Source organism: Aotus nancymaae, unplaced genomic scaffold (assembly GCF_030222135.1).
Source record: "Aotus nancymaae isolate 86718 unplaced genomic scaffold, 86718_ANA_hifiasm-v0.15.2.pri h1tg000040l, whole genome shotgun sequence".
NCBI lineage: Eukaryota > Metazoa > Chordata > Mammalia > Primates > Aotidae > Aotus > Aotus nancymaae.
The window spans coordinates 54017219-54030922 of NW_026988454.1; the positions used below are offsets into that span (position 1 = coordinate 54017219).

At 36.2% G+C, this 13704-nt stretch overlaps 1 long non-coding RNA gene across 4 annotated transcripts in view; it reads left to right on the forward strand.

Annotated features, from left to right (window-relative positions):
* LOC110567426 (uncharacterized) overlaps positions 1-10717 on the forward strand; it is a 32100-nt gene extending 21383 nt beyond the window's left edge. For 3 of the 4 annotated variants that reach the window (XR_002477832.2, XR_002477831.2, XR_002477833.2), the window contains one exon: positions 8858-10717. This is a non-coding gene — a long non-coding RNA (uncharacterized LOC110567426). Of the gene's footprint in view, positions 1-3270; positions 3364-8857 lie in introns of all 4 variants that reach the window. The other variant, XR_010336641.1, reaches the window with a different exon arrangement.
* The last annotated feature ends 2987 nt before the right edge of the window (positions 10718-13704 follow it).

Sequence of the window (13704 nt, forward strand, 5' to 3'; positions counted from 1 at the left end):
TTTCAGCAAATTATGCCCAAAAGAATGATATGATCTTGTTCAAAGTCAGAAAACTCAGTGACTCTGAAATTGGTTCTTTGGAATAGATCCACATGGTCAGTTAATACAATTTGATGCTTATCTGGTTGGTGTTCTGGAATGCAAACTTGCTTTTTTCTGAAAAGAAAAACCAAAGTCCAGAGTCACATTGTTTTTTATTTTCATTACACATTGACATTTTGCTCCATTTTCTATCCTTTTGTAGACATACACATTTTGAACGGTGACATGGTCAGATAAAGTGATAGTTTCCTTGAAAGAATGATTCCACATTCTTTGGTCAACAATATATAGCAGAAAACATCACTTTCAAAGTAAAATTCTTAGTTACTAAAAAAAGAAAAAGAAAGAAAAAATCCTATTAGTAACGAAATGATAAAATTAGTTTAAAAGAAGTATCATGTAATTGCAGAAAATATTACAAGCCATTTTTCATGAATTTCCTTGTTAACAGGTCTTGGATGGATGATTTTACTTCTCAGATGCTGAATTACAAGTCTCAGCAACTGAAACCCAATAGAAAAAAACTCCTGGGAAATGGAGCACATTAATAAAATAAAATTGCAGATTAAATCATGTTTTAGGTGGAAAAAAATCTTTGATTTAAAAACTGTTTTATAAAACTTTCAAAAATTGATAATTGAATTCAAAAGCATTTAAGGATCATTATTTAAATAATAAATTGGATGTGGAAGACTATAGATCTAAAATGGCAATGCTTTTCAAACTGAAATATTCTGATGTATTCTTCAGAGCTTGCAAGTTCTATGAGAACTTATTTACTTATTTTTTCCCTCATTTTACTTAAAAAATATACATGCTTTTTATGCTAGATCACCTAAGATTGCTATATAGATTTGGGGTTTCTATTTGTGTTACTGTTACATCAATGCTGAGAGATCACCAAAGAAGTTAGTATTTAACTCCTAATATCCTTCCCAAACTAATGTCAAAATATTTGTCCTAAGGTAGCCATTGAGATGAGTTTCTTTTGCCAATACAATGATAGAACTTTTTCTTTGCAACTATAATGTGCAATATAAAAACTTTTTAATTGACTAAGACTTTCATTCCTTATTTTAAAAAAAAAATATGTTCTGATACCATAAAAATGAATTTGGGAACTTACTGTTTGGAGTAATGAAGAAAATTTAGGAGTGAACCTATTACATAAATAAGTAAACTACTTGTGATATGTAAAGTCCAAATGATATCATGGAGGTGGTTTTATCATAATTGGTTAAAGAGAAGTAGTGGAACTTTGGGGCCTTCCCTTGTCACACAGAAGTGCAGACATGCTGAACTGAAAAGAGCCCCAACCGAAGTAGTAGGCATGATACTCATAATATGCAGGTTATGAGAAAATGTTAGCTGGGGATCTTGCCTTTATATGTGTAACAAGGCATTTTAGAAAAGTGCAACGGCAGTAAATGCAAAAGTAAATATAAGAATTTTTTTAATTTAGTTTTTTTACATTAATATATTTTGACATTCACCATTGAATTTTATTGATAATGGATTGATATAAAAATAAGTTAATTATCAAATTTGTCACTTTTGAAGTGACTGTACACTACTCAAGTTTGAGGAAAACTGATATAGAGAAATTCAAATTAATTTAGATTCACTCTTGGACAAACTGTAAAAGTTTCTTGAAATATACAAATAAGCAAACCTAGATTCCCTTCCTCCCTCCCTCCCTCCTCCTTTCAAACTGTAAAAGTTGCTTGAAATATACAAATAGGCAAAACTAAATTCCCTCCCTCCCTTCCTTCTCCCTTCTTCTTTTCTCTCTCTCTTTCTATTTGCCCCTCCTCTACTTTCTTTTTCTCCTTCCAGCATCCTCTTCTCCTGAAAGTTGAGAATGGCGAGATAACCCTGTTTTAAATTCTGGATAATACAGATGCTTATTTAACAAATTCAGAAAATTTCTAATACAAATGTAAAATGAATTTTATTTTTTCTTATATGTTCTGATTCAAAGGATCAAGAATGGTGTGAGTTTCAGGACACTTGGGCCACCTTATTTTTTCACTGACTTAGATCTTAGTCATGTGAAGACACAGTGAGTTGATAAGCAATTAGAGTTTATTACTCTTCAAAGATCCAGGTGTTCCTGCAATAACTTCCACTGGAAGACTTAACTCTTTAAAGAGCTAAATTTAGTTAGATAAATAATGTTTGAGAATACACTGTATATAAGACACTGTACTAGAACTCTGGGATAACAAGATAAATCAGAGGTTATTTCAGCCACTGAGGAACTTAGAATCTGATATAGAGGCTAAATATATTTTCCATTACAATTTCAAAAAACGTATTTATATGTTTAATGTTTTGCTACTATTGTTTTGTTTTATCACTTAAAAATCTTTTCAGTCTTTTTTACCAGAGTTTGGAGATTATGAGAGATACATTTCTATTTTACTAGTTTCATAGCATGAGAGAAGAGGCATCATTATTACATATGATATTTTTTCCAAGATGAAAATATCCTCAGGCTGGGACTCATGGATAAAGTGAAAGTAAAATAAGTAAAAAGTAAAACTGTGATGAAAGAGGATTGAATCCAACACAGACTTATTAGCTAGCGTTGAATGACAAATGATAACAATGTTATGTCCTTTTCGGTGCTGGTGGCAGGGGGTAGGAAGGTGCAGAGCCCAGGTGAGAACACTAAAGGCCCAGGCAACCATGGGTGATGAGAGTCACTCAAGAGATTTTCCTGAAACTTCTTTCATCTCTGCATTAAAAATAAATAAGTAAACCCAAATGGCACAGAAGTAAAAAAAAACTTAAAAGAACGAAAACTATAAATGGAACCTTAAAATAACACGGATTTTAATTATTTTACTTTGATTACAAAAGGATGCTCAATACTCATGGAAAGAGGAGTGTATAACTCACATTTAACACGTGATATTGTAAAATAGTTATTTCAGGGGCACAAAAACCAAAGCGAAACAGAAAACCACCTTCCTGTTTTTTCTACTTACACATGTGAATAAGGGCAAGGATGTTTGTAGGGCAGAGTGAAAGTAATAGGTCTACCATATTCCCTTTCTTCTTTTCTTTTTTTTTGTGAGATGCAGTTTCCCTCTGTCACCTAGGCTGGAGTGCAGCGATGCAGTTATGGCAATCTTGAACTCTTGCCTCAGCCTCCCAAGTAGCTGGGACTACACGCATTCACCACCGTGCCCAGCTAATTATTTATTTATTTATTTTTTGTAGAGGCGATGTCTCACTGTGTTGCCCAGGTTGGTCGTGAAGTCCTTGGCTCCAGCAATCTTCCTTCCTCAGACTCCTGAAATGCTGGGATTACAGGTGTGAGCCACCACACCCGGCCCTGTATAATTTTTAGATTTGAATTTGTAAAATGTGTCTTGATGGATACTAGTGTTATGGGAAAAAAGTCTGGGTTCAAATAAGTTTAAAAACTCTGGGATCAAGAAAGCTAGGCAGACTTGTTTCCCTGCAGGACTTCTTTGACACTTTAACCCGCGGATGTGCAGTGTGATTCCCACAGTGTAATTCTCCAAGAGGTGACCATGATATGCAGCAACCCACAAATGCTTTTGGGAGCTCACAGGGAAATCAGGTTCTTGGCACCGTTTTAGAAAATCGAATGCTAGCATTCAGCATATGCAATTGTTCTTTATTTTGAAAGAAATGAATGTATGTCCTACGGGTTCATCATGGAGCTGAGCACTTGACACACGTAGTCTCATTGTATCCTAATCTCTGTGATGTATTATTACTCTTTCCCTGCCACATCCCTCCCTACTCTCCCCTTCCCAACTTGTAGATTAGGAACCTGAGGATCTGAGAAGTTAAATATATTGTCCTAGTAAACTAGTAAGATTTAGGGTGGCATTAAAATTATTCATAACTTCTTAGAAGTTTGAATTTTGGAAAACTTGAATTGCAATTGAAGACAAGGAGAATAAGAAATGGATTTCATCGCATACTAGGGTCGTTGCTTAATTCAAGGGACACCTCTGTGAGAGACTTTGATAGTGCAGGGAAAATGTGACCCCTTCTTAGGAACTTAAGGTGTGGTAGGAAAGGCAAACCAGACCCTTAAGCAAGTCATTTCAATGAAATCTCTTTGCATTGGGTCATGATATTCTCTCTCCTTGAAAGAACCAGAGTCCTCATTCTCACCCTTAGCACACCATGAGCCTTGAGACTGAATTCTAATACATGTTCCCTGTGAAACATTTTCTGAGCACCCGAGTCTCCTCCATCTTTTTTTTTTTTTAGCATTAATTGCCTTCTACACTATGCTCCCATGGCACTTTCCTTTCCCTCCATCAAAACTCTTATTTTCAAAGTCTGAATTGCATTATGATTTGTGGTCATTATAATTTTTATCTTCCTCCCAAATTGGGAGTCTCTTTAGAGATGACATTGTCTTAGATGTTTTTATATCTACCACTAGCCAAAACAATGCTTTGCTGAAATAACAGCAGGTCCTCATTACATGTTTTTGTTTAGTTGGTTGACTGCTACTTTTTGAACTAGAATAAAACTTATTTTAAAAATTAAATTTTACCATTTTTTAAAATCATTAATAACCTGAACTGTAGCATCAATAAATTGCTTTAAGGCAAAAAAGTAAATGGTCCTTCCAGAACTCTTTTTATTTATTTATTTATTTATTTTACCTTCTGTTGTTTTATCATTAATTTACAGAATTCACAGCAGAATCAAAAGGAGTAAGGCATGGACTATCTAGATCATTAGGAAACTCATTAAAGTTTTCTCATGAACTAATAATCTAGTTAGTTTCCCAGGCAATTTTAGCAATTACAGAGATGAAATGGAACATTAGAAGGAAGTTCCCCATAAGCTGTTAGTACCCGGCTTTTTAGCAATCTTTAGTTGTACAAAGTTCCCGAACAATCTAAGTCAAGCCTCGGGAAAATAGGATTATTTTAGTCAGTAATAATTACATCAGCAAGAATATAAGTATTTGCTTTTGTCAAGTCTTGTCCAGACTTTGTAGACTTTGTAAGATATTTAAATATATAAAAGACCATCATTATCTGTTTATGATTAGGAATGAGTTGGTTAATAAAAAAAAAGGAATTGAAGTAGAGTTACAGCCATACAACATATAATTCTTGAACATTTAGATGGATAAAAGCCTAATTATTTGTTCTTAAATGATCAGTTTTTGAAGTGTAAATCTATGGTAAATCTCATATGTTTTAATCTTTAAATGTAGATGATAAACAACTAAGTAAACTAAATATCTCAGGGTAAATACAGTAATATATATATATTTAAATATATAATCAAATATATTATAAATAAATATATAATCAATCCCTTAAAAAAAATAGGGACTGGAAAGTTTTGTCAAACCTGTAACCATTTCGGATTTACTTAAGCCAAATTTTAAATCTAGATATTCCCCGAGAGAATGATTTAAAGCAGGGATAAGCAAAATTTTTCTGTGAAGAGTCAGATAGTAGATATAGGCTTTGCAGCCCACACAGTCTCTATAGCAGCTATTTAACTCTGCCATTGTAGCACACAAACAACCATAAATTAGAAGTAAATGAATAGACCTGGCTGCATCAAAAAATAACTTTATTCACAAAAGCAGGTAGTGAACCTGAGTTAAAGTGTCAATACTATTATATGTCAAGATCACCTGTGGGAAATGACAGTAAGTGGGAGAGGACATCTGTTGCTTTATATGCCCAGAACAACAGTTCCCTTCTAGGAAATGTTCACCCCCAGAACAATACACTCTGATGCTGGAGTTTGAATATTTTCTTTTTTTTTTTTTTAATTATACTTTAAGTTCTGGGGTACATGTGCAGAACCTGCAGGTTTGTTACGTAGGTGTACACGTGCCATGGTGGTTTGCTTCATCCATCACCCCATCATCCACATTAAATATTTCTCCTAATGTTATCTCTCCCCTATCCTCCTACCCACTGCTGTCCCTCCCCTAGCCCCCATCCCCAGACAGGCCCCAGATGTGAGTTCATGTCCTTTGCAGGGACATGGATAAAACTTAAAATTATCATTGTCAGAAAAATGACTCAAGAACTGAACGTTTTCTTTCTCCTGATTAAGGGGGCCTTCCTTTCATTAGGCCTAAACTGCCATGAGTTGTATTTCTGTTTCTTGCTCCCAGGAGGTACTACCAGTACTAGTGAGAAGCTACCACTGAGCTTGTGATGAGGCTGGGAAGGACCAGGGGCACAGTGGTCACCCTTTGGGCTTACTTGGTTTGACTCAGTTGAACACCCCAGCTGTTTGCATCAGGCTCTTGAATGAGGCTTCCTGAAGTTGCTCAATGCATTGGGTCAGATGAGTTTCTCAAATGGAGGTGATTGTTAATGGGCAATCATGTTCCCCTTGTAGAATCCTTCAAAGAGCTATTCAGATAACACCACCTTTAGGGAGACATTTGGCGTGCTTTGCCTGTGTACAAAACATAGGCTGTAAACTGGGCTTGAACACGTCTCCATGTTGTGCTGAAAGATACGCCAGCCTGGCCATTCTCCAAGTGTTGTAAACATCCGCATTCCTTTGGAAGGCATTTGTAAAGAAAAATATTTTGTTTCTCATAAGAGTCACTGGTCTCCTTTCACAATTCCGGGCAGCATACTCTTTGGAAAAAGTTCAGCAGAAATGAGCAGGAGACATCCCAAATGGGCCTGTGTCTTCTTGTCACTTGGATCATTGTCGGCTTTTGATTGCTGTGAGACTCTTTCCCGTCTCTCTCCAGCAGCTAGTGTATTGCTGGTGTATTTCTGTTTAAAATGAAGCTTTGAGCAACTTGAATCTCTTCCTAATTTCAACGGAATGCTATCACTAGGTTATGGGGACTGGGTGGGTCCCAAATAAGATATTCTTGGTCAACATTTGCTGACTTCCAAGTGCATGCAGCTCAGCATGTTTCCCATTTATTGAAACAACTCTGCAGCTTGTCGAGCTGCAGTTAAGTTCATGTTGATTATTTCACTGGGCACTCCCACTGAAAACAAAACTGTGGGCTGATGGGGCAGAAACAAGTGACTAATGTGCATCCAACATGAGGATAACTAAAGACAAGTCAAAAATAAAAGCTGGAAACAGCTCTAATTATTTGTAGGTCCTACTGTTTGGTTATTTAAACATTCGCTAGTTAATGAGTTCTGTCAGTCATAATTGGTTTCAAGGTTAAACAAAAGAAATGACACCCCTACTTCACTGAACCTGAATATGATTGCACCACATCGTAACAACTGGTGATTTATTAGGGGATTACCAAGTGTGAATATGAAGATGTGCTATTTTATTTAGTCATTACAATAATCCTCTTAGGTCAACATTGACTCCATTTTGTGGTGAGGAAAACTGAGGTTTAGAGAGGTCAAATAGTAAGCCTGTGATTATAGTGGTGGGAAGTGAGGGAGCCAGTACCAAAATCCAGTTCAGTCTGATTCCATAGCCTACTTTTGGCTGTAGACAATCAATAGAGGCCCCAGAAATAATACCTATTGCCTGAGAAGAACAGAAGTATAACCAATTTACTGACCTTTTCTAATGGGGACCATCTAAGATCAAGGTTACTCTGTACTGGTGTCATGAAGTTTGCACCTTTGCTGAATACATTTGTAAACATATAATACACAGCTTATCTGAGAACCCTAAGATTATGTTTTATCATCTAGAGTAATAAATGTAAAAGCTCTCCTCAATAAATTGTCTCTCCTTTCCTTACCCCTCTCTGAGGAGATCTGGCCATGTCTGGAGACACTTTTAGTTGTTACAAGTGGGCGTGGGCTGCTATCGCATGTGTAGAGGCCAGCATGTTGTTAAACATCCAACAACATACAAAACAGCCCTCTCCCAATAATGCATTTTCTCCCCAAAATGTGTGCCAAGTTTGAGCAGCTCTGTTCTAGAAAGGTCTGGGAATTCATGGCAAAACAGTGGAAAGACTGAGAACTGGACCAAGCAGAACTATACACCTCATATCTATCTCTAGTAGCAATCACACATCAGCCCCTTTAACACATGTCTCTGGAAGAACTGGTTTGCGATAGAAATAGTATTAAAAAGGTAAACTGATATCAAAATGGAGTTCCAACATTTCAGAGAAGAGAACATTGGCAGCCATGTTCTCTCTTTCTTATTCTATGTTCTGAAACTGCTGTTAGCAGCTATGATTTTTTCTCTCTCTCTCTCTTAACATTTATTTTCCAAAAAATGGCAACTTTCAAACTATGTCTCTTCTTTTGAAACACAGCATATGCTTGTTTAAACGCTTCATGTAGCCAGAGCTCCAAACATAGGACTTTTCACATTTGTTTCTCATCATTTTTGACAATTAGCTTCCCTTATTTCAATAAACATCTCACTCTTAAAGAGTAGTTCTTAAGTACCATTTATCTTTTCCTGGGTGGAGTAAAGATTTCCCATGAATAAGCATTTCACTTTTTTCTTTTTTTGCAAAATGGTTTTCCAAGTGTTTAGATCAGCGAACAAACCTACAGAGCAGACAAAAAAGGCCGTCAGGAGAGTTGAAAGTCTAATTCTTTAGTTCCAATATTAAGGAAAGCCCCCTGTCTCTGAGAATGGTCATGAGTTAACACTGAGAGTATAGTTTAGCGTCAATACAGGCAAATAGCATTCTTCTCGGACAGTTATCCAGAAAACAGAATATTTTTACATATCTTTATGAATACTTGATTTTAGTAGCCTTTCACTATATTAATAGTTTCAGAACTTGAAGAAAAAGTAAGAGAAAGTTGAAATAATTGTAAATTTTATTGGAAACAAACATTGACTCTTGTACTGTTTCTTTTAGGATCAATCAATTGAATCAAATAACATCATCATTTCTAAGGTTGGGAAAAGTATGGAAACATATGATTATTTAACTGAGTTATGAAAGTCATGTTTTGGATCACCTGGACATGGAAGTTATGGAATTACATGAAGCTTATGGAATTTTCAACCTAGGGGACTCCTGCATTGGTGTTTGACATACTGCTCATAAAACAGAAGAAAATTGGTTTACCACGAGACATTAAAAATACTTAAGGCCTACACATATAAGATGAAGCCATGTCTAGCTTCATCAGACCCAGTCTACCTTCAGTCTACCTTCATCAGACCCAGACAAAACAATGAAATTGAGTCTTTCTATTTCCTAATTCTTCACTGTCCCCATCACAGAAACATCATTTGTGTTTATATTCCTTGCCAAAAAAAAGAAAGTCCTCGATTCAAATGTTACCTTGACCGTATTATGAATGAACACATAGAGCAAAATTTGCCTACAGTTGGCCCCGAGTTGACCCTGACACTATCAAATGAATGAAATGCCTTTACGTTTATTAGCTTGGAAGGCAATTGGTTTAGACTGAACAGTAATCTCTTTTTGACCCCATTGCCCTGGCTAAGTAACACGTTTTCTACATTTGTGTTGTTTTCCCCACTAAATCAAGGGGTGTGTGTGTATAAATGTATAATCAATTATCATAAAATGTGTAATCCATTATGTGACATGTAGGTAAACACAGACAGGAGGTATAACATGTATCAAGGCTGAGGTTATGTATTCTCCAATCAACTTCTCACTTTTAAACTAATTAACTTTCTCAGTCTACCTTACAAAATTTCTTTCTTTTCCTGTTCATTTGCAATCAAAAGGAGGAGACTGAAGCACAAACCTAATCTTTTTACCTCTCTAACGCTGTGAATTCTACAAAGAGGTATTTTATAGTCTGGGTTTCTTGGGGTGTGATTTTATCAGTTTGTACAGCAGCTGCTCCTCCCAAGAGAAATTAAGTCTTCAGACTTCTGGTTGGCAAAGGTTTTGAGTCCTCTGCTGTGCTCCCCTTGGGGTATGGAAGTATCTCAGGTTGATCTACAGTGACTTCTGTCACTGAGCAGTGCACTACTGTTCTAGGAGAAACTTGCCAATTGGCAGCCAGACCTGAGTGGCTTAGACAATTAGCAAGCTTCTGTTCAGCCCTTAGTCTTACTGACTATTATAACTGCAGAGCAAGCATGTTACCTGGATGAGGTCGAAATCCAGGCATGTGATGTAACTGTCCAGGATCCAATGACAACACCATGGTGGGCCGGGGGCAGTGCTTTAGTCCTCTACTCCAATCTCCGTATGTCCTCCAAACATGCCAAATACACAAACATTTAAGTCAAAACAAACAGTGGGCTCACTGTGCTTACACATTCAAAACAATTATGTGTCCTCTTCCAAACAGATTTTTGCCTATAAGCTCTTCTTATATAGGAGTGTGGAAATTGCCTATGCCAATGGTCTAGGAGGGAATATCTCTCAAATTAAAAAAAATGTATTGTTGGTTTTCAACCTGTTAACTGATATTTTTCTGGTAACATTGAGTCTTCTTGTATTGTATAGCTCCTGAACAAAACACTTTGCTAAAGTGAAAAATCTGAAGAAGTTTTATAGTCTCTAGGATTATAAGAAGCTGACAAATATTTGTCTAGAGATATCTTGGATAACCAGGAAGGGCATTTAGGATTAAAATAAATTATTAACAGATGGGAAGTGTGTAGAAAAAGAAGTGATGTTTAGAAATTGCATGGATTCACCAAAAACAAATCACACCAGAAAAACATAATTTCCTATGTAAACAAAATGTGTAAAGTGGTAGATAAAAATGCTACAGGTACAGTGTTTTATTTTAGTAGAATGTTTGATAGAGTTTCAATTGACGGGGCTGTTATATAATGGAATGATCACTGGACTTAGAAAATCTACCTACTTTCCCACTTATCCGTTCTAAAATCATTGACAAGTCACATATCTTTTCTGAAACTAAGTTTTTTTTTTTTTACTATAAATTAGAAATATTATTTATGTATCTTCAACCTCATTCCAAAACTAATGAATGCTTGACAGCAATGTTACACACTGTGGCCTGGATGAAGGTCCAGTTAGATGGACTCACAGTGAAATAAAGAACGAGGCTCAAGGACTAGTGGCCAATGGATCAATGTCAACTTTGTGTGCAGGTTTTAGTGGATGTCCTATACAACTCTAATTTTATGCCGTTTAATGTATTATTGATACATTTTGTAGAGAGGTACCAGTGATAACTTTTAAAGTGGTACAAAATATGGGAGGATAACTTCCAAATATAGACTCAAATTATCAAGTATTTTATAGTTATAAAGCTAGGCTTGCAACACAATGCCAGTTTCATGACTTGTAGTCATATGGCTCTATCTTTAAATTACAAAATACCAGTAACATTATTACAGAACAGTAGCAGAAGCTGACAATAGCAGTTCAAAGGAAAAAGCACTGAAGAATTTAACCAAATATAAGCCAAATGCAAGAAAAATTCAGCTGATTTTAATAGCTCCTTTTTTCCTCCACTTGTGCAAATATTCCACTTATTTCAATCAAACAAACTGTCATTGAATTTTATCAGTCTTTGCCCTTGAGATACTTACAACTAACTAGGAGTAGTTATACTACTATGTGAGCTGTGCTGTGATAAAGGTGTGTAAGAGGGACTGTTGGAGCTGAGAACACAACACAATGAGCAAGACTTTTACTCAGGTGTGTATCTGTATAGGTGTGAGTGTAATGGTATAGGTATAGGTCAGTGGAAGCGATGGTGGCAAGGCTATGCAGGGTTGGGTCCCGAGAAACTAACTGGACTTATTTGGCTGAATCACATGGGGTAGGGCATCGGAGAGAGAGAAAGAAAGTCATGGCATGAGAATGTATGACATGTGTTAGGAGTATTGAAAAGTTTTGTATGGCCAAAGCATAGATTTGTGTGTGTGTCTGAGCTAGGTTATGAAAAACTCTTAATATAATAAACTGTTTGAACTCCATCTTGCAGGTGATGGAAAATATATCACAGATTTTAAATTGGGGATATCATTAGGTTTGTGTTTGTAAAAAAACAACTGTGAGGGCTCTGTGCTGCAATGACTGAAGTTAGAAACAGGGAAATCTGCTAAGAAATAGGTTAGTCTGGAGTCTGCTTGTAATCCAAAATGATCTATTTTGAGCATTGTAGAGAATTGGTTGGCTCCTGTATCCAAGAGCAGAAGTAAAACTGGCCTTAATGACTCTGTAAGAAGCCATGCCATTTGGAGTTTCTTTTCTATTTCTTGTTTCTACTTTCTATGTTAGCTTCCTTTTCTGAAGCAACAATCTTTACTAGGCAAAGTATGTGATTATAGGTAGCTGTCTAGCCAATTTAAACAATTTCCCCTAAAGGCTCTGTTGGCAAGCCTTAGGTCATATTCCAATCCGTAAACAAATCACAAGGTCAAGGGATGGGATGTTTTGATAGGCTTGGGGCTCACCTGACTTTTCAATACCATTTCCAACTTCTTAATTGATAACAAAACCCTGAGTTCATTAGAGATGTTGTGAAATCAACTTCATGCAATTGATCATGATTAACTTTAGCTAAGCATTACAGTCTGGTTATTTATTTATTTGTGTGTGTGTGTGTGTGTTTTTTTTTTTTTTTTGCAACTGGAGCTATCCTTGAAATGCACTTACTTCCAACGAGATTATAAGGAAAGTGTATTGCAGAAGTTTCTAAGACGCCATTTCCTCTCTTGATAAAGGAGATTGGGCTTGGTAGCAGGCCCTCTTTCCTCTTTCTGCTTTTCTTCTTTCCATTAGAACAGATATCATATTTTGAGATGGAGAAGCCAACTAGTACCATGAGCTAATACATAATGTGGGAAATCCAAAGTAATTACAAAGACATAGGCCCTAATTTTTTGAGCCACTGTAGCTAATGTGAGCAACTACCTACCAGCAGTCTTGTTATATGACAAAAACTCTTTTTTGCTTAAGCTATTGTCAGATAGTTTTTGATTATTTTTAGGTAAATATATTTCTAAGGGTTACAGTACTTCTAGTCAAGATAATGTGGCCATGGGGATGAGGTCAAGCATGAGATTGGCTACTACTATTCAGAGCATATGTCCAGTAGGACGGGGGAGAATAATCAGCTTCCCTCAAAGAAACTGGGTGTAGCACAGAGACAGTCACTGTAGTAATCACTGTAAATGGGGCAAAACTCCAATGTGAAATTGCTGTAGACATATTTGGTAGAATCGTTGCCTTAGCTCATGAGTTTCAAAAAGGGCTGTGGCAATAGGACTGGAGAGAAGAGTATACGAGAGTCATGCTAGAGGAAAAACTCAAAGGGGCTTCATTCATTTTGGGTTTACAGTGGCTTAGTGCTAAAGAACACCCTTAAGTAGAGAGCAATAATGGCTAAAACCAATGAACAGATGAAATTTTGGTCAGCAGTGATAAAAGTATAGAATCAAACTCCAGGAATTTTAAAGAACTAGCTATTGGCTTATCTATCTTTTTCTATCATCGCCATCAACATCATCATCATCATTTACCATCTATCTTATTAAATATCAAGTTAATAATCTATTCTTTCTTCAAATCTTGTTTTTAACAGGATACAAATAATTCACACAGAAGTGTACATAATAATTAGATAAATGAAAAAGAACTGTGCCCAAAATATCCCTGGCATGAAGTTTGGTATACCTGCTTGGGTGGTTCGGTAAGTGCCGTTGAATGAGGAATGAAGAGAGGGGGTTCCTAAATGCTAGCAGATAGCTAGGAATTGAATCCCTTATAATGTTCACAGTGCGTCTATG